Genomic DNA, 20,000 nt, shown 5'->3' with positions numbered 1-20,000 from the left:
TCATTAAGGGCGTTGGCACTTGTATGACGGTTAGGGTTGGGGTGATTATATTGATTGACAGTTGTGTATTGCCCATGCAGATTTCTCTCATGAAACTAATTCTAAATAACTGAACTGTAATTAATAACTAATAACAGACCTGAAACTTGCCTACAGCACTTATTCATTGTTGCTCTTAGTTGTGTAAATTGCTTCCTTGTCCTCATTTGTAAGTCGCTTTGGATAAAAGCGTCTGCTAAATGACTAAATGTAAATGTAATAACTGAAACTGCATTTCATTGACTGGCCACTGGGGGGCTGGCTCCAAAACAGAACACTTTTCCATTGACTCCAATGTTAAAACGCTTAAGTTTACAGCAGAAAAAAAGCCATTTACAGCCTGGTACACAACATATTTTGGTGTAAATTTGCTAATATTACTCTTCATGATAACTGTAAGAAGGTACAATTATTTTAGAAATCATCCATTTAGTTCATATTAAGCCTTAAAAGTATGCATAATTAAGGGCGTAGCCACTTGAATGACAGTTAGGGTTAAGGTTAGGGTGATTATATTGATTGACAGGTGTGTATTATCCATGCAGATTTCTCTCATGAAACAAATACTAAATAACTAAACTGTAATTAATACCTCATAACTGAAACTGCATTTCATTGACTGGCCACTGGGGGGCTGGCTCCAAAACAGAACACTTTTCCATTGACTCCAATGTTAAAAACGTCCAAGTTTACAGCAGAAAAAAAAGCCATTTACAGCCTGGCACGCAAATTATTTTGGTGTAAATTTGCTAATATTACTCTTCAGTAGGTACATTTATTTCAGAAATCATTTGTGTCATTTATATTAAGACTTCCCACTCACCGAAAACAAAATTGCGAGACGTACTTGGTGTTCTCCAGAAATGTATATAGGGGTGCGTTTTTTTAGAATGAGCCTGGTTGTTAATATCCTGAAAGTGTGTGAGTAGAACCTACTTTGAGTGGGCCGGGACATCCAGCTCATTTGCATTTAAAGCCACAGGCACCTAAACAGCCATAATTCCCTCTGACCCAATAATTTACATTTTCAGCAGGGTTTAATAAATGATCTGATGGGGATTTGGAGTTGAAACTTCACACACACGTTTTGGAGACACCAAAGACTTTACATCTTGTAAAAAAAAAAAAAGAGGCCAAAATAGGAGTCCTTGAAATCTGCCTGGAATGGCATGCTGTTCGTTGCTAGTTTAATCTGCTTTTGTTAGTCTGCGAGCATGGCCTGACTGGCGTTCAGCTGGTTTGTAAGATTGGCCAGCTGAGCTCCCGGGCTAATTTGTTTGTCTGAATTAAAAAAGAAAAGTAAAAAAGAGGAGCTAAATTAACCGGATTTGAGTCCATCCTCATGTCCGTTGATTTTCTGACGCGGTGTGAAATCTTGTGTGTGGAAATACAATGCTGATTAATTAAACCACTGAATTCAGAATAAAGCATGTGTCATGTGAACTACTTGGGTTTATTTTGTCTTGTTTTGTTCATTCATTCATTTTCCTTCAGCTTATTCCCTTTATTAATCCGGGGTCGCCACTGCGGAATGAACCGCCAACTTATCCAGCACGTTTTCACGCAGCGGATGCCCTTCCAGCAGCAACCCATCTCTGGGAAATTAAATACTATTTACAGAATTTATTCATGTTAGTTAACATTAGTTATTGAAAATACAGCCGTTCATTGTGAGTTCATGTTAACTTACAGTGCGTTAACTAATGTTAACCAGCAACAATCTGGATGCTAATAATGCATTAGTAAATGTTAAGCTATCGTTTACTAATGCTGTACAAGTCTTGTTCTTAATAAGTTCATTTTAGTAAACATTAACTAATAAAACCTTATAGTAAAGTGGCCACTTTATTAATATATTATTTATGAAAACAACAGTCAAAAATATCCGTAAATGCACAGTTTTCCGTATTTTGTGATTCATGTTTCTATTTTTTTAGTTTCCCCCATATATTTATGATTTTAAATTGCATTATGGGACCTTTTACTCTGAGAAGTAAAAAAAAGTGACTTTTCTGAACATTTGTAATAGTCTGGAGTGCTATGTTGTCTGGTTTGGTGTATATTACGCTGCAGAATCCTTGCAATAAACTGCAGCACAGTTGTTATTTTATAGACTCTGTTATTTTACAGGCTTATTTTTCTAGATAACATATTTCAAATGACTAGTATGTCAATAAAAGTCCCTTTGTTAAACTGTAAAGTTGATTTTTCAACATTAAAAGTGGACAGAGCAGAGTTCAACATCCCATAATGCAACTCACCACTGGAAATAAACCCAAAACCCGGAAACTGTCTGTTGACAGATTTTTATAGTTTTATTTTACAGTAAATTATTGATATGTCAAGATCACAGGAAAATTAAGCTGTGATCACAAGAAAAACATAATAACCCATGATTTTCGTAGTGAATCAGATCTCAGCCTACATCTGTTTGCATCCAGCTGTGGAGTCACCTGACCAGCCGTTTCATCCACCCACACGGTCCGGAAAAGTATGTTCTTTGCTCACCATAATCCTTTAATCCAGCCACCGCTATAGTCCAGAGAGCGAGAGACGGGATGATTGAGGTGCAGAGACGGGGATTAAACAGCTCACCTCTATCTTCATGAGTCATGTGTTTACCGAAGTCATCAAATACACAATGAAGAGAAGCCAGAGAGTGTGTAAGACAGATCCACAGCTCTGCTTTCTGTAGATGCGTTCATACCAAGCATTACAATTATAAGGATCTATATATTTGTGTCGACACGCTGTAAGAAATGCTGGGTTCCTCTTAACAACATGAGGGGATTAATTAGGGGAGAGCAGGACACGGAGATAAACTTTTTGGTTTTGGTCAAATAATGAACAAAGTGATGGGGTTAGACAAACCATTTGTTTTTTACCAATAACACACAAGCCTCTCATACACATGAGCACTGGTTGTATGATCGCCGGATCTATGGTTTCTGTGCAGTATAAAAATTTTACAATTTACCCCTCCAGTGGGGTACGGTGTAACAGACAGAGGGTTAGTTGTAGCACATGCTTAAAAAAGGCCGATTTCACACTATTATTTCAATTCAGTTTACGGGGCGAGGCAGTGGCGCAGTAGGTAGTGCTGTCGCCTCACAGCAAGAAGGTCGCTGGATCGCTGGTTTCAACCTTGGCTCAGTTGGCATTTCTGTGGGGAGTTTGCATGTTCTCCCTGCCTTCACTTCCAAACACATGCGGTACAGTTGATTTAGGTAGGCTAAATTGACCATAGTGTATGAGTGTGTGTGTGTGTGGATGTTTCCCAGAGATTGGTTGCAGCTGGAAGGGCATCCGCTGCGTAAAAATGTGCTGGATAAGTTGGTGGTTTGTTCCGCTGTGGCGACCCCGGATTAATAAAGGGACTAAGCCGACAAGAAAATGAATGAATGAATGAATTTCCTCCAATTTAAAAGCGTAGTCCAGTGGACGTTTCTAGAGCCTGTGAAATACCTCCTGGGAGGAATGTGTTTTTGTTTTCGCGAATCCACAAGGGGTCGCTGTGCGCGCTTTTTCATATCTCAAATTTCTCTCGCGAGTGCCGTTCGCGCCTGCTGTTCTCACGTAAACCCACCAGGGGCTACTGTCGACCGGCCGTCTGTCTGACTGAATGAGTGGATGACTGACTGTCCAACGGACCAATCGACTGACTCACCCTCCTCCTTCCCTAAACCCAACCAATTTCTTAGATTGACCCGCACACCCACTTACTTCCCTAAACGCAACCGACGATTTACAAAAGCCGTCCAGAAAAAGCAAGCTCTCGTCTGATTTTAATAATGTTTTCGGATTTTACCACATTCTCACGCTGTTGCTCACTCGTTTGGATTCTGTTTTTGTCTTACCTGATTTCTGGAACCGCTCTTCCCCGGTCTCGAACCCCGTCATCGTCATGGTCAACTCCTCTCTGCGCCTCAAGCCTGCTAACAAACATGATGAGCTAACTGGATAAACTGGTTGCGGCAAGAAAATCCCTCCACACGGAGGTAAGCGGTCAGCGCCCGCGCTGTTCTCACGTGAAAAGCCGTCGGAGGCCGCTGTGGAGCGACCGTCCGTCTGACTGGCCGGCTGAATGACCGAACGATCGACCGGGCGGCCAGCCGACCCTGCTCCCCTCCTCTTCCTCCTCCTCCTCCTTCCCTAAACCCAAGCGACGGTTTGCAAAAGCCGTCCAGAAAAAAAAAGAAAAAAAAGCAAAAGCCCTCATCTTCAATTCCGCCTTTATTTTTCGGATTCTGTTTTTCATCTTACCTGATTTCTGGAACCGCTCTTCCACGGACTCGACCCCGGTCGTCCCCGCGGCCGGCTCCTCCGCTCCGCCGCCGTAACGCTGTGAGCTAAGCGGACAAACTGGTTGCATCAGGAAAGCCCTCCACTCAGAGGCGAGCCGTCAGCCGGCGAGCGCGAAGAGAAGGAGCGGAGCGGCGCCACACCACCCCGCAGCGTTCGCTCGAGAAAAACTAAACGCGGCCATACGTACCTCCTGCCACGTAAATCGCCGTCTCCAGAAATGTCCGCAGGGCTACGTTTCCAGAATGAGCTTGGGTTGTTCAAAATGGTTCCATCTTTTAGGCCTTCTCATAGGAAAAGAGAACTTCGCTATGAATAATAATGAGAAACAGACGTGTCATCACTCCACTAGGAGATTTGCGCAACATCACTGATTTTGATCCACCCCAAAAACTATTGTAAACCCGGAAGATGAAATTAGCTGACAAATTTTCGCAGTATTCCCAACAATTAAAGCTGACAGGTGCTAACAGTAGCCCCTTTCACACATACAGGCAATTTTCCGGAAAGGTTGTATGTGTGAACAGGTCCTTTTTGAAAATACCGGTAAATTCGTTCTGGCTATTTTCCGGAAAGAGAAGTTGTAACATTACCGGCAATTTGCCGGAATTCTGCGCTGTGTGAATGCAGAAGGAAGATTCCCGTAATAAGCGCGTGCACGTCTAGAACGTGCTGACGTGAGACGTCTGCTTTAGCCAATCACAACAGTCAGACGCATTCACGTCCGCGCGGTTTGTAAGAATAAAAGCCTTTGAATATTTTCCCAGACACATTTAGCTGCTAGAAGTTAGTCAGATCACGTTTCTATGTTCTTCTTAATGCCAACTGTGTAAATAATCATCGATGAGATGCTTATGATAAGCCGTTGTTTGTTTACCTTCAAGCTTTGCGAGCGCCTGCACACGCACATATTATGAACATCTCGACATGCGAAAGTGATCCTGCGAAAGTTGTTCACAATATTGATCATCCACAGAGTTTGTAATGTAGTCAAATGTTTACAAATACAAGCGCAGCCGTTTAAAGCTCATTTGGGGTGAATGATGTCAGAATTTACCGGTATTTTGGAATGGATGTGTGAATGCTCTTTTCCGGAAAAAGTCCGTAACGTCCTCGCCTGTGTGAACAGCGCTTTTTTCAATATACCGGTAAAGTCGTTCCGGAAATTTTCCAGATATTTCCGGTATCACTGTGTGAAAGGGGCTAGTGTCTTAACTGATGCTCAACACACACACATCTTAAAATCTCAAAATAAGTGCTCCAGGGTGTCCTGATTCGATAAAGCTGTAATAATTAAAGTTAGAAACAAGACAAAAACTCAAGGTAAGAACAGCATTTTGTTGAGTGTGTGTTAGCAGACTCCAAAACCATGCTGCTGGCTTTGGGAAATATTGATTTATTACTTCAGACGAACACACAATGAATTATGAATGAATTGTTTTCTAGCCTGCGCGTGTGTATAGATGTATATACTCGAGACTTACTGCAGAGTTGTTATGCAACCTCATGGCGCTGACCGCAGTTTGTTTTTTCCATCCATCCGCTGTGGATGAAGGCAATGTTTATACAATGCGCAGTGAACTTGTGAAAGTCTCCAAAGTTTTGTAAGCTGTGGACACAGGCAATGACGCGCTCGTGAGGAAAAACAGCCCTGTGTGTGTGTGTGTATGACAGGACTGGAGATGAGGGATAAAAAGAGAGAGAGATAGACAGAAAGAGATCAAAGCACATGAGAGCAAGTCTAGCGATGTATTACGGCCTTCATTCCCTGCTCGAAAAAATGCTGGGTTGCCATGGAAACGCCTGTTGAAGGAGGCTGCTATGAATCTTTCAGCAACTCCTTGCTTTAGTTTTGCAGAGAGAGAGAGAGAGAGAGAGAGAGAGAGAGAGAGAGAGAGAGATTCTGAAAATACACTTGATTCTGTGCGGCGTCCAAAAACATTCATAATATTATTGTCTCACTCAGCCGCTTGTGTCGTAAACATCATTCTAGACACGAGAAATTAAGATTTGAAGTGAGAAAAACAGACAGAACTTAAAGTGGACCTGTTATACCAGTTTTACAAGCTGTAAAATGTGTCTCTAATGACTGTGTATGAAGTTTGAGCTCAAAATATCCCACAGACAATGTTTTCTAGCTCTCTGAAACTGACCCTTTTAGGCTTTGATCCTAATTGTGGCGTTTTGGAGACTGTCGCTTTAAATGCAAATGAGATTTTCAAAGAGGGCGGGGCTTCAAATGCATGTGCGTCAGCATAGTGGCAGATTCAAAAACAAGACTAATGTCTTATTCTAATGAGGGAGAAAGTTGGCATTACTTATTCTGAAAATACACTTGATTCGGTGCGGCGTCCAAAAACATTCATAATATTATTGTCTCACTCAGCCGCTTGTGTCGTAAACATCATTCTAGACACGAGAAATTAAGATTTGAAGTGAGAAAAACAGACAGAACTTAAAGTGGACATGTTATACCAGTTTTACAAGCTGTAAATGTGTCTCTAATGACTGTGTATGAAGTTTGAGCTCAAAATGGCACAGACATAATATCTTTTAGCTCCCTGAAACTGACCCTTTTAGGCTTTGATCCTAATTGTGGGGTTTCAGTGACTGTTGCTTTAAATGCAAATGAGATGGTGCTCATTTTTAAAAGAGGGCGGAGCTACAAATGCCTGTGTGTCAGCATAGAGGAAGATTCAAAAACAAGACTATCGTCCCATTCTAATGAGGGAGAGATGGTCACTAAAAGGAAAAACTCACTTAACTTTGACTTATTACTTCTGAAAACAAGACAATATGTTGTGCTTGTCTAGAAAATGCTTCTTGATTAAAAGTTTGAAGATATTTGGACTAGAAACAAAACAAAACAATGCTGGGTTGCCACAGAAACGCTTGTTTCATGAGGCTGCTATGAATCTTTCAGCAACTCCTTGCTTTAGTTTTGCAGAGAGAGAGAGAGAGAGAGAGAGAGAGAGAGAGAGAGAGAGAGAGAGAGAGTTGGCATTACTTAATCTGAAAATACACTTGATTCTGTGCGGCGTCCAAAAACATTCATAATATTATTGTCTCACTCAGCCGCTTGTGTCGTAAACACCATTCTAGACACGAGAAATTAAGATTTGAAGTGAGAAAAACAGACAGAACTTAAAGTGGACCTGTTATACCAGTTTTACAAGCTGTAAATGTGTCTCTAATGAGTGTGTGTGAAGTTTCAAGTTAAAATAGCAGACAGATAATGTTTTCTAGCTCTCTGAAACTGACCCTTTTAGGCTTTGATCGTAATTGTGGCGTTTTGGTGACTGTCGCTTTATATGCAAATGAGATTTTCAAAGAGGGCGGAGCCTCAAATGCATGTGCGTCAGCATAGTGGCAGATTCAAAAACAAGACTAATGTCTTATTCTAACAAGAGAGAGAGTTGGCAAAACTTATTCCGAAAATACACTTGATTCTGTGCGGCGTCCAAAAACATTCATAATATTATTGTCCCACTCAGCCGCTTGTGTCATAAACATCATTCTAGACACGAGAAATTAGGATTTGAAGTGAGAAAAACAGACAGTTGACCAATTATGCATGTTTATATAAGATGTAAATGCATCTCTGATGTCTCTAGATTGTGTGTGTGAAGTTTCAAGTTAAAATATCCCACAGACAATGTTTTCTAGCTCTCTGAAACTGACACTTTTAGGCTTTGATCCTAATGGTGGCGTTTTGGAGACTGTCGCTTTAAATGCAAATGTGATTTTCAAAGAGGGCGGAGCTTCAATTGCATGTGCGTCAGCATAGTGGCAGATTCAAAAACAAGACTAACGTCTTATTCTAATGAGGGAGAAAGTTGGCATTACTTATTCTGAAAATACACTTGATTCTGTGCGGCGTCCAAAAACATTCATAATATTATTGTCTCACTCAGCCGCTTGTGTCGTAAACACCATTCTAGACACGAGAAATTAAGATTTGAAGTGAGAAAAACAGACAGAACTTAAAGTTTACCTGTTATGCCAGTTTTACAAGCTGTAAAATGTGTCTCTAATGACTGTGTATGAAGTTTAAGCTCAAAATATTCCTCAGATAATATTTTTTAGCTCTCTGAAACTGACCCTTTTAGGCTTTGATCCTAATTGTGGGGTTTTGGTGACTGTCGCTTTAAATGCAAATAAGATGGTGCTCATTTCAAAAGAGGGCGGAGCTACAAATGCAAGTGTGTCAGCATAGAGGGTTGCCACAGAAACGCTTGTTTCATGAGGCTGCTATGAATCTTTCAGCAACTCCTTGCTTTAGTTTTGCAGAGAGAGAGAGAGAGAGAGAGAGAGAGAGAGAGAGAGAGAGAGAAAGAGAGAGAGAGAGAGTTGGCATTACTTATTCTGAAAATACACTTGATTCTGTGCGGCGTCCAAAAACATTCATAATATTATTGTCTCACTCAGCCGCTTGTGTCGTAAACATCATTCTAGACACGAGAAATTAAGATTTGAAGTGAGAAAAACAGACAGAACTTAAAGTTTACCTGTTATGCCAGTTTTACAAGCTGTAAATGTGTCTCTAGTGAGTGTGTATGAAGTTTGAGCTCAAAATATCCCACAGATAATATTTTTTTAGCTCTCTGAAACTGACCCTTTTAGGCTTTGATCCTTATTGTGGCGTTTTGGTGACTGTCGCTTTAAATGCAAATGAGATGGTGCTCATTTCAAAAGAGGGCGGAGCTACAAATGCCTGTGTGTCAGCATAGAGGAAGATTCAAAAACAAGACTATCGTCCTATTCTAATGAGGGAGAGATGGTCACTAAAAGGAAAAACTCACTTAACTTTGACTTATTACTTCTGAAAACAAGACAATATGTTGTGCTTGTCTAGAAAATGCTTCTTGATTAAAAGTTTGAAGATATTTGGACTAGAAACAAAACAAAACAATGCTGGGTTGCCACAGAAACGCTTGTTTCATGAGGCTGCTATAAATCTTTCAGCAACTCCTTGCTTTAGTTTTGCAGAGAGAGAGAGAGAGAGAGAGAGAGAGAGAGAGAGAGAGAGAGAGAGAGTTGGCATTACTTATTCTGAAAATACACTTGATTCTGTGCGGCGTCCAAAAACATTCATAATATTATTGTCTCACTCAGCCGCTTGTGTCGTAAACACCATTCTAGACACGAGAAATTAAGATTTGAAGTGAGAAAAACAGACAGAACTTAAAGTGGACCTGTTATACCAGTTTTACAAGCTGTAAATGTGTCTCTAATGACTGTGTATGAAGTTTAAGCTCAAAATATTCCTCAGATAATATTTTTTAGCTCTCTGAAACTGACCCTTTTAGGCTTTGATCCTAATTGTGGGGTTTTGGTGACTGTCGCTTTAAATGCAAATAAGATGGTGCTCATTTCAAAAGAGGGCGGAGCTACAAATGCAAGTGTGTCAGCATAGAGGGTTGCCACAGAAACACTTGTTTCATAAGGCTGCTATGAATCTTTCAGCAACTCCTTGCTTTAGTTTTGCAGAGAGAGAGAGAGAGAGAGAGAGAGTTGGCATTACTTAATCTGAAAATACACTTGATTCTGTGCGGCGTCCAAAAACATTCATAATATTATTGTCTCACTCAGCCGCTTGTGTCGTAAACATCATTCTAGACACGAGAAATTAAGATTTGAAGTGAGAAAAACAGACAGAACTTAAAGTGGACCTGTTATACCAGTTTTACAAGCTGTAAATGTGTCTCTAATGAGTGTGTATGAAGTTTGAGCTCAAAATATCCCACAGATAATATTTTTCTAGCTCTCTGAAACTGACCCTTTTAGGCGTTGATCCAAATTGTGGGGTTTTGGTGACTGTCGCTTTAAATGCAAATGAGATGGTGCTCATTTCAAAAGAGGGCGGAGCTACAAATGCATGTGTCAGCATAGAGGGTTGCCACAGAAACGTTTGTTTCATGAGGCTGCTATGAATCTTTCAGCAACTCCTTGCTTTAGTTTTGCAGAGAGAGAGAGAGAGAGAGAGTTGGCATTACTTATTCTGAAAATACACTTGATTCTGTGCGGCGTCCAAAAACATTCATAATATTATTGTCTCACTCAGCCGCGTGTGTCGTAAACATCATTCTAGACACGAGAAATTAAGATTTGAAGTGAGAAAAACAGACAGAACTTAAAGTTTACCTGTTATGCCAGTTTTACCAGCTGTAAATGTGTCTCTAATGAGTGTGTATGAAGTTTGAGCTCAAAATATCCCACAGACAATGTTTTCTAGCTCTCTGAAACTGACCCTTTTAGGCTTTGATCGTAATTGTGGCGTTTTGGTGACTGTCGCTTTAAATGCAAATGAGATTTTCAAAGAGGGCGGGGCTTCAAATGCATGTGCGTCAGCATAGTGGCAGATTCAAAAACAAGACTAACGTCTTATTCTAACGAGGGAGAGAGTTGGCATTACTTATTCTGAAAATACACTTGATTCTGTGCGGCGTCCAAAAACATTCATAATATTATTGTCTCACTCAGCCGCTTGTGTCGTAAACATCATTCTATATGCGAGAAATGGAGATTAGAAGTGAGAAAATTGATTTCACAAACAGTTATTCCAGTTTTATAAGCTGTAAAATGAGTGTGTATGAAGTTTGATCTGAGAATAGCACACAGATAATGTTTTATAAATCTCTGAAACTGAATCTTTCAGGCTTTGATCCTAATTGTAGCAATAGTCGCTTTAAATGCAAATGAGATTTTCAAAGGGGGCGGAGCTATAAATGCATGTGTGTCAGCAAAGTGGACGATTTAAAAACAAGACTAACGTCTTAATCTAATGAGAGATGGTTTTCATTAAGTTGTTAGAGCGAACTGATGATGACAGCACATAATATTAGACTGGATATTCTTCAAGACACTAGTGTTCAGCTTAAAGTGACATGTAAAGGCTTCACTAGGGTAATTAGGGTAAAGTTAGGGTAATTAGGCAAGTCATTGTATAACAGTGGTTTGTTCTGGAGACAATCCAACACTAATATTGCTGAAGGGGTGAATAATATTGACCTTAAAATGGCTTTAAAACAATTAAGAACTGCTTTTATTCTAGCTGAAATAAAACAAATAAGACTTTCTCCAGAAGAACAAATATTACAGGAAACACTGTGAAAAATTCCTGAATCTGTTCAACATCATTTGGGAAATATTTGAAATCCTAATACTAATACAAATTTAGACTTCAGCTGTACATATTGTATCCCTTGTTTGAAGAAACGATTGGTTTCTGAACGATGTATTGCCTCCACACACAGGAAGCCTTGCAATAATGGAATAAAGGTGTTGAAGGCTGATATCCTTCAGGAGCCAGAAAATAAGCAGCACTTCAGATTGGATCATCACCTTGATCACAGGTGTAAAGTTAGCAGGGTTGGAAATCAGCAGGAGAAAGATGAACTGCGTCAGTGTGTGTGTGTGTGTGAGTCTGTGTGTGTGCGCAGATCGATCATAGACTTGTTGAGGCGCAAAGAAACCAAATCCGAGATTCTCCGTCATGCATTTTTGAAAAGCACATGAGTTTTATATTCAGACGTAGTACTATGAGGATAAACATTTGATGCTGGTGACATCAGTGTTGGTTTTTCAGGGCACTTGACTGTGGTTTTCTGCATTTCTGAGCGTTTCATCTATAAGCCCCTATGTCATTAAAGCATATCGGGCTGGGTTGATGAGCCAGAGCGAGGTCTCCAAAGGGACACTTCAAAAAGTCGAGTCGGATTAATCATTCATGCTAAAGGTACCATGGAAACTGGCCTTGTCTTAGCGTTCATTAATGAGCCAACCCTACTTTTTGTTTAGCCAGAATGCATGAGGCTCTACCATACAAGCACACTGCAAAAATGCTTTCTTGTGTAGATATTTTGTCTTGTTTCTACTCCAAATATCTAAAAAAAATTAAATAAAATCAAGTAGTATTTTCTAGGCAAGCAAAACGTAAAGTCTTGTGTTCAGAAATGGTATGCCAAAATTGAGGTTTTCCTTATAGTTTTTCCAGCCTCTTCTAATAATAAACTTCAGTTCAAGAAGCAGCTGCCAGAGTTCTTACCAGGTCTAGAAAATAGGATCACATCACCCCAATTTTATCCTCCTTACACTGACTGCTTCGTACTGATTTTAAAATATTGCTTCTTACCTATAAAGTTTTAAATTGTCTAGCTGCTGTTTATCTGACCAACCTCCTGTCACGCTACAATCCAACTCGCTCTTTAAGATCTCAAAACTCAGGGCTTCTGGTAGTAACCAGAATAGCAAAGTTGACTAAAGGAGGTCAAACCCTTTCATGTATGGTTCCTTAACTCTGGAAAGCCTTTCTGATAATGTCAGAGGCTCAAATATTCTAAATCTAAATGTTTTCTCTGTTGTGTTAGCGTTCATTAATGAGTCAACCCTACTTTTTGTTCAGCCAGAATGCATGAGGCTCTACTATACAAGCACAATGCAAAAATGCTTTATTATGTAGATATTTTGTCTCTTTTCTATTCGAAAAAAAAAAACTTAAATCAAGAAGTATTTTCTATAAGCAAAACATATTGTCTCGTTTTCAAGAATGATCTGCCAAAATTGAGGTTTTCCTTATAGTTTTTGTCCCAGCCTCCTCTATTAATAAACTTCAGTTCAAGAAGCAGCTGCCAGAGTTCTTACCAGGTCTAGAAAATAGGATCACATCACCTCAGTTTTAACCTCTTTACACTGGCTGCCTGTTCAGTTGCGTATTGATTATAAAATATTTCTTCTTACCAACAAAACTTTAAAAAGTCTAGCTCATGTTTATCTAGCAAACCGTCTGTCACGCTACAATCCAACCCGCTCTTTAAGATCACAAAACTCAAGGCTTCTAGCAGTACCCAGAATAGCAAAGTCCACTAAAGGAGGTCAAACCCTTTCATGTATGGTTCCTTAACTCTGGAAAGCCTTTCTGATAATGTCAGAGGCTCAAATATTCTAAATCTAAATGTTTTCTCTGTTGTCTTAGCGTTCATTAATGAGCCAACCCTACTTTTTGTTTAGCCAGAATGTATGAGGCTCTACTATACAAGCACACTGCAAAAATGCTTTCTTATGTAGATATTTAGTCTCTTTTCTACTCCAAATATCTAAAAAAAATCTTAAATCAAGGAGTATTTTCTAGACAAGCAAAACATATTGTCTTGTTTTCATGAATGATCTGCCAAAATTGAGGTTTTCCTTGTAGTTTTTTCCAGCCTCCTCTATAAATAAACTTCAGTTCAAGAAGCAGCTGCCAGAGTTCTTACCACGTCTAGAAAATAGGATCACATCACCTTATTTTTATTCTCCTTACACTGACTGCTTCGTATTGATTATAAAATATTTCTTCTTACCTATAAAGTTTTAAATTGTCTAGCTGCTGTTTATCTGACCAACCTCCTGTCACGCTACAATCCAACTCGCTCTTTAAGATCTCAAAACTCAGGGCTTCTGGTAGTAACCATAATAGCAAAGTTGACTAAAGGAGGTCAAACCCTTTCATGTATGGTTCCTTAACTCTGGAAAGCCTTTCTGATAATGTCAGAGGCTCAAATATTCTAAATCTAAATGTTTTTTTCTGTTGTCTTAGCGTTCATTAATGAGCCAACCATACTTTTTGTTTAGCCAGAATGCATGAGGCTCTACTATACGAGCAGAATGCAAAAATGCTTTATTATGTAGATATTTTGTCTCTTTTCTACTCCAAATATCTAAAAAAAAAAACTTAAATCAAGAAGTACTTTCTACAAGCAAAACATATTGTCTTGTTTTCATGAATGATCTGCCAAATTTGAGGTTTTCCTTATAGTTTTTTCCAGCCTCCTCTATTAATAAACTTCAGTTCAAAACGCAGCAGCCAGAGCTCTTACCAGGTCTAGAAAATATGATCACATCAACCCCAATTTTATCATCTGCCTGTTAAGTTCGGTACTGATTTTAAAATATTGCTTCTTACCTATAAAGCTTTAAATAGTCTAGCTCCTGTTTATCTGACCAACCTCCTGTCACGCTACAATCCTACCCGCTCTTTAAGATCTCAAAACTCAGGGCTTCTGGTAGTACCTAGAATTGCAAAGTCCACTAAAGGAGGTCGAGCGTTCTCACATATGGCTCCTGAACTCTGGAATAGCCTTCCTGATAATGTCTGAAGATTTGAGGCTCAAATAATCTAAATCAAAATGTTTTCTCTGTTGTCTTAGCGTTCCTTAATAATCAAACCCTACATTTTGTTTAGCCTGAATGCATGAGGCTCTACTATACAAGCACACTGCAAAAATCTAAATAATTCTTAAATCAAGAAGTATTTTCTAGACAAGCTAAATGTATTGTCTTGTTTGCAGAAATAATGTCAAAATTAAATTAGCTTTTCCTTGTAGTTTTAACCAGCGTGCTCTTCTAATCAACCTTCTGTCTCGCTTCAATCCAACCCGCTCTTTTAGATCTCAAAACTCAGGGCTTCTGTTAGTACCCAGAATAGCAAAGTCCACTAAAGGAGGTCAAGCCGTGTCAAATATGGCTCCTAAACTCAGGAATCGCCTTCCTGATAATGTATGAGGCTTAAATAATCTAAGTACACTCAAAAATTACTTTTGCTGCCTGTTCAATCTACTTACTTAAAATTAGTTCCTAAGATTTTAGGGTACAACTTATTTGTTTAATGTTCAATCCACTTAAATCTGTAAAAATGATGAAGTTAACTTAATCGATTTGTCTTGGAAAAACATGAAGCAATTATGTGAAACCCTGCCTTTTTTACAGTGTAAGAAAACTTTTTTTTTTCTTTTTTTTTTTTTTTGCCGTGCATCTCTGAAATATAGATTTTTGCTGCAGTTTCACCCGCAGCCTTCACCCTTTCTTGAGAAAGGAGAAATCAAAATGTTTTCTCCGCACTCCAGCTCTGACAGAAAAATGAGATCAAGCTGGGAAGGAGGCATGATCGGACCACTGCGTATAATTGCTGGAGATGGTATGCAAACATTGCCAAATAAAATATCGAGCTCCTAATTACACAGAGCATCAGTCTGCAGTCTGCTTTTCCTCCAATACAAGTTTTAGGCTCATAAACACTGAGTTTGTATTAAAATTAATTTGACAATTCACGTGACGACAGCTTCTGCTGGGAAATCTCGACAGCACATGCATTATTGATATTTGAAGATCACGTTGGCTTGGTATAGTTATAGTTTGTGACTATTATTGCATGTAGTCGTAATATGAATTAATCCTTTGCACAAAAATAGTAAAACGATCCAATTAACTTGTTTAAATTAAACCCATTTTTAGCCTTCTGTAACACACAGTTGTAACATTAATAAATTGAATGCGATAAATATTTATTAGTTTGATATCAGATATAAATTAGAATTTATATGCAAGTTAAAGTAGGTCAGTTTAAATAGTGTGGCTAATATTGCATGTGGGAGTGGAATAAATTAATACTTTACACAAAATATTCAAACGAACTTGCTTAAATTTAGGATGCTTTAATTGCATCTATTTATTTTAGCTTATGGAAGACACAGTTGTAGCATTAGTAAAGTGAATGTGATACTGTCATGATCACCAGCGATCTAGTCCTTGGTGGACTAGACATGGAGAACTGGACAACTACACATCCGTCACTGAACTGGACTACAAATACCATCATGCACTGCACACACACACCAGTTCCTGATTCCACCTGATTACACACACAGCTTACAAGGCTCGGTAAAAACTATGAAAATGAGAGGTGTCTTTATAGTTCAGGTAGTCATTAAGTATGAGTTTCAGCTGTGTGTGTGTATTCGGGGAATCGGTAACTGGTGTGTGTGAGGTGCTTGATGGTATTCGAAGTCCATTTCAGTGACAGATGTGTAGTTCATTAGCAATCTACAAAGATTAGACCACTGGTGCTCATGAAATATACATGTTTAATAGTTCAATATTAGAAACAAATTATAAATAATATGCAAGTCAAATAGTTTAATTTAAATAGTTTAACTAATTTTGCATGTAGGGGTGGTATAAATAATCCTTCACACAACATATTCAAACTTGCTTAAATGTAAGAGGTTTTCACTGCATCAATTTATGTTAGCTTTTGGAATACACAGTTATAACATTGATAAAGTAAATGTGATGCTGTCATGATCACCAGTGATCTAATCCTTGTAGATCGCTGGAGAACTACACATCTGTCACTGAACTGGACTACAAATACCATCATGCACTGCATACACACCAGTTCCTGATTCCCCCTGATTACACACACAGCTTACAAGGCTCGGTAAAAACTATGAAAATAAGAGGTGTCTTTATAGTTCAGGTAATCATTGAGTATGAGTTTCAGCTGTGTGTGTGTATTCGGGGAATCATGAACTGGTGTGTGTGAGGTGCATGATGGTGTTTGTAGTCCAGTTCAGAGACAGATGTGTAGTTCATTAGCAATCTACAAAGATTAGATCACTGGTGATCATGACAGATACATGTTTAATAGTTCAATATTAGAAATAAATTATAATTATTATGCAAGGTAAATAGTTTAATTTAAATAGTGTGTGACTAATATTAATATTGAATTAATCTGAGTTAAATTTATGATGTTTTCATTGCATCTATTTATGTTAGCTTTTGGAATACACATTAATAAAGTGAAAGTGATATTGTCATGATCACCAGCGATCTAATCCTTGTAGATCGCTAAGGAACTACACATCTGTCTATGAAACTGGACAACAAATACCATCATGCACTTCACACACACACCAGTTCCTGATTTCCCCTGACTACATACACACAGCTTACAAAACTCGGCAAAGAGTGTAAAAATTAGGTGTGTTATCAGGAAATGGTGGGAGGGCAGAAGGGCATCAGCTGCGTAAAACAAATGCAACAACAAACAACCTCTGAAATAGAGACTAAGCAGAAGGAAAATGAATAATAACATTACAAAATCACTTTGGAAATGAGTTTAAAACTAGTTTGGAATGTGCTCTTTTGTTTGCTAAACATGCAAGAAATTTAGTTATGTGCAAAAAACATCTAGCAAAAATCTGTCACTTCATCCATGTTGAAAAGGAATCACTTTATATTTACTAATGTGGATGGCATGTCTTGTTTCTAGTCCGAATATGTAATAATTCTTAAATCAAGAAGCATTTTCTAGACAAGTTAAAAATATTGTCTTGTTTTCAGAAATGTTGTGTCAACGAAAATATATATTTTCCTTAAAACAAGCAAAATAATCAGTGAGGTAAGCAAAATAATCTTATTTAAAAGCCACACGATTATTCTGCTTCCACAAAAGGTAGATTATTAGCTTTTTTAAGGACAAACTCACTTCATTTTGACTCATTATAGCTGAAAACAACACAATAGTTTATGCTTGTCTAGAAAATCTACTTGATTTTGATTAGAATTTTGATTCTTGATTTCAGAATTTTCCAATATTTGGACTAGAAACAGGTCTAAAACTCTAAGTAAGAACATCATTTTTTGCAGTGCAGTTCTCATCCTCACTCCAGTAACCCACATCTATAATTAACCGGGCCCGTAGCAGTGTATATACGGTGTGTTTCCAGCTTCCCACTCGTTCTCCAGTGTGTGTGTTTTCCTCTGTTCACCTGTCTAGACTAAACCATCACATATCACCTCATCCACCTACACAAGATCACTCCATACTCGCCCATATTTCTCAGTTTGTCAATAAAGTCCTGTCTTGGCTCTTTAATTCCAGTCTCAGTGTGCCATATCCTGACAGAAAGCCTAACTTCAACATACCGTACACCCAGTTCCAGTCAGTCATTCAACGTATATTGCTTTCCATTGCAGAAAATAGCTGCCCTCTGGAAGAGTGAGGCCACAACTGGGAATCCTTAAAGCAAGCAATATAATCTGCCAATGGGGTAAACTAAATAAACGTGTTTTATTTTTTGACATGATTATTTAGCTTACCCCATTGGCTGATTGTTTTGCTTCTTTAATGGATAAACTCACATATTATTTCTGAAAACATTGACGTCAGACATTCAGGTATGGCAATCAAAATCCAGTGTCTGATAGACCAGCCTGATCTCACGAGAAAACGTAAGTATTTTACGTATTGCCAGTTTAGTGGCTAATTCGTACGAATTCGTACGAGTTCAGTCGTACGAAATGGTACGATTTTAAAAAGGAGGCGTGGCACCTGACCCCACCCCTAACCCCAACCGTCATTGGGGGATGAGCAAATCGTACTAAATTGTACAAATTAGATCGTACGAATTCATACGAATTAGCCACTAAATGAAAAAGTTACGAATTGCCGTGAGATTGTGTTGGATAGACGTCATAGTGATAATGATAACGTTAGTTGTTTTTAAATAACGTTGTAAAGTAACCAAAATGCAACGTCTGCCCGACATTAGGCAATGACGTCAGCCTGACATTGGGTTCTGACGTCAACTGATTTTCATTTCCAAACAAAATGCAACGTCCCCATGATGTTTGGGTACAACGTCAGTCTGATGCTATGTTGACACTGGGGAAATTCACTCAGTTGTTGGCATCACATAAATCCGAGCATCGCTCTTGCTATGTATCACAGTCTGTATCATTAAACCCAACACTTTCAAACACAAGTCTGTCAACAACATTCAGTGCGCCAGTCTTTAGGGTCACGCCAAACATGAAATAAAGTATTTTTTTTGCCCCAAGTTATTATCTTCAGTCCAGTAGCTCACATTTATCTTGTCTTATCTGGATCCATACAAGTGCACTGCACAAAAAATAATAATGTTTTTCCTACTTTGAGTTTTTTGTCTTATTTCTAGTCCAAATATCTAAAAAATCTTAAACTAGGAAGCATTTCCTTGACAAGCAAAGTATATATTCTTGTTTTAAGAGATGATAAGCTGAATTTAAGTGAGTTTGTCCTTAAAACAAGCCAACTAATCTGCCAATGGAGTAAGCAGAATAAACCTGTTTTATCTTTGATTTTTGATTATTCTGCTTCCCCCATTGGCAGATTAATTTAGCTTGTTTTAAGGAAAATTCACTTCATTTTGACTCATTCTTTCTGAAAATAAGACTAGAAAATGCTTGTTGATTTAAGAAAATTTACTGCAACCTCAACCAATTCTGCTCACCTTCACTGCAAAAAATGCTTTTCTTACTTAGATTTTTTTGTCTTGTTTCTAGTCTAAATATCTAAAAATTCCTAAATCAAGAGGAATTTTCTAGACAAGCAAAACATATTGTCTTGTTTTAAGATATAATATGCCAATATTAAGTGGGTTTTTCCTTAAAACAAGCTAAATAATCTGCCAGTGGGGTAAGCAAAATAATCTTACGTCAAAAGAAAAAAAAACAAGATTAATTTGCTCACCCCATTGGCAGATTATTTTGCTTGTTTTAAGGAAAAACCCACTTAATATTGGTATATTATATGTCTAGAAAATACTTCTTGATATAAGAAATTTTAGATATTTAGACTAAAAACAAGACAGAAAATCTAAGCAAGAAAAGTATTTTTAGCAGTGTATGTCTCTCCGTTTGTCAATAAAGTCCTGTTTGGGTTTCTTAAATCAAGATTCAGTGTGCTGGCCATGGCCTTCAAAACCTTCAAGTCTTTATAACTTACTTTCAGGACAAACTTTCACAAGCTAACAGTTTGCCTTGACCTTTTTTTTTTGTAAGACATTCAGGTTTAA

General features: G+C 38.3%; 2 long non-coding RNA genes across 4 annotated transcripts in view; one reads left to right on the top strand and one right to left on the bottom strand.

The window, feature by feature from the left end:
• The window catches only part of LOC147846150 (uncharacterized), a 145,501-nt gene extending 132,078 nt beyond the window's left edge, over window positions 1-13,423 (bottom strand). The window contains exons 1-3 of one of the 3 annotated variants that reach the window (XR_015481497.1): window positions 13,032-13,423; window positions 10,723-12,436; window positions 7,360-8,155 (exon numbers count right to left, since the gene is read on the bottom strand). This is a non-coding gene — a long non-coding RNA (uncharacterized LOC147846150). Of the gene's footprint in view, window positions 1-7,359; window positions 8,156-10,630; window positions 12,437-13,031 lie in introns of those variants that run through there. The other 2 variants (XR_015481499.1, XR_015481498.1) reach the window with 2 other exon arrangements.
• The window catches only part of LOC147846149 (uncharacterized), a 264,765-nt gene that overhangs the window by 187,971 nt on the left and 56,794 nt on the right, over window positions 1-20,000 (top strand). The gene's annotated exons all lie outside the window — the stretch shown is intronic.

Source organism: Danio rerio, chromosome 3, assembly GCF_052040795.2.
Source record: "Danio rerio strain M-AB ecotype USA chromosome 3, GRCz13ab, whole genome shotgun sequence".
NCBI classification, from domain to species: domain Eukaryota; kingdom Metazoa; phylum Chordata; class Actinopteri; order Cypriniformes; family Danionidae; genus Danio; species Danio rerio.
Note: the sequence above shows the minus strand (reverse complement) of the source record. Positions and strands in the feature narration are given on the sequence as shown.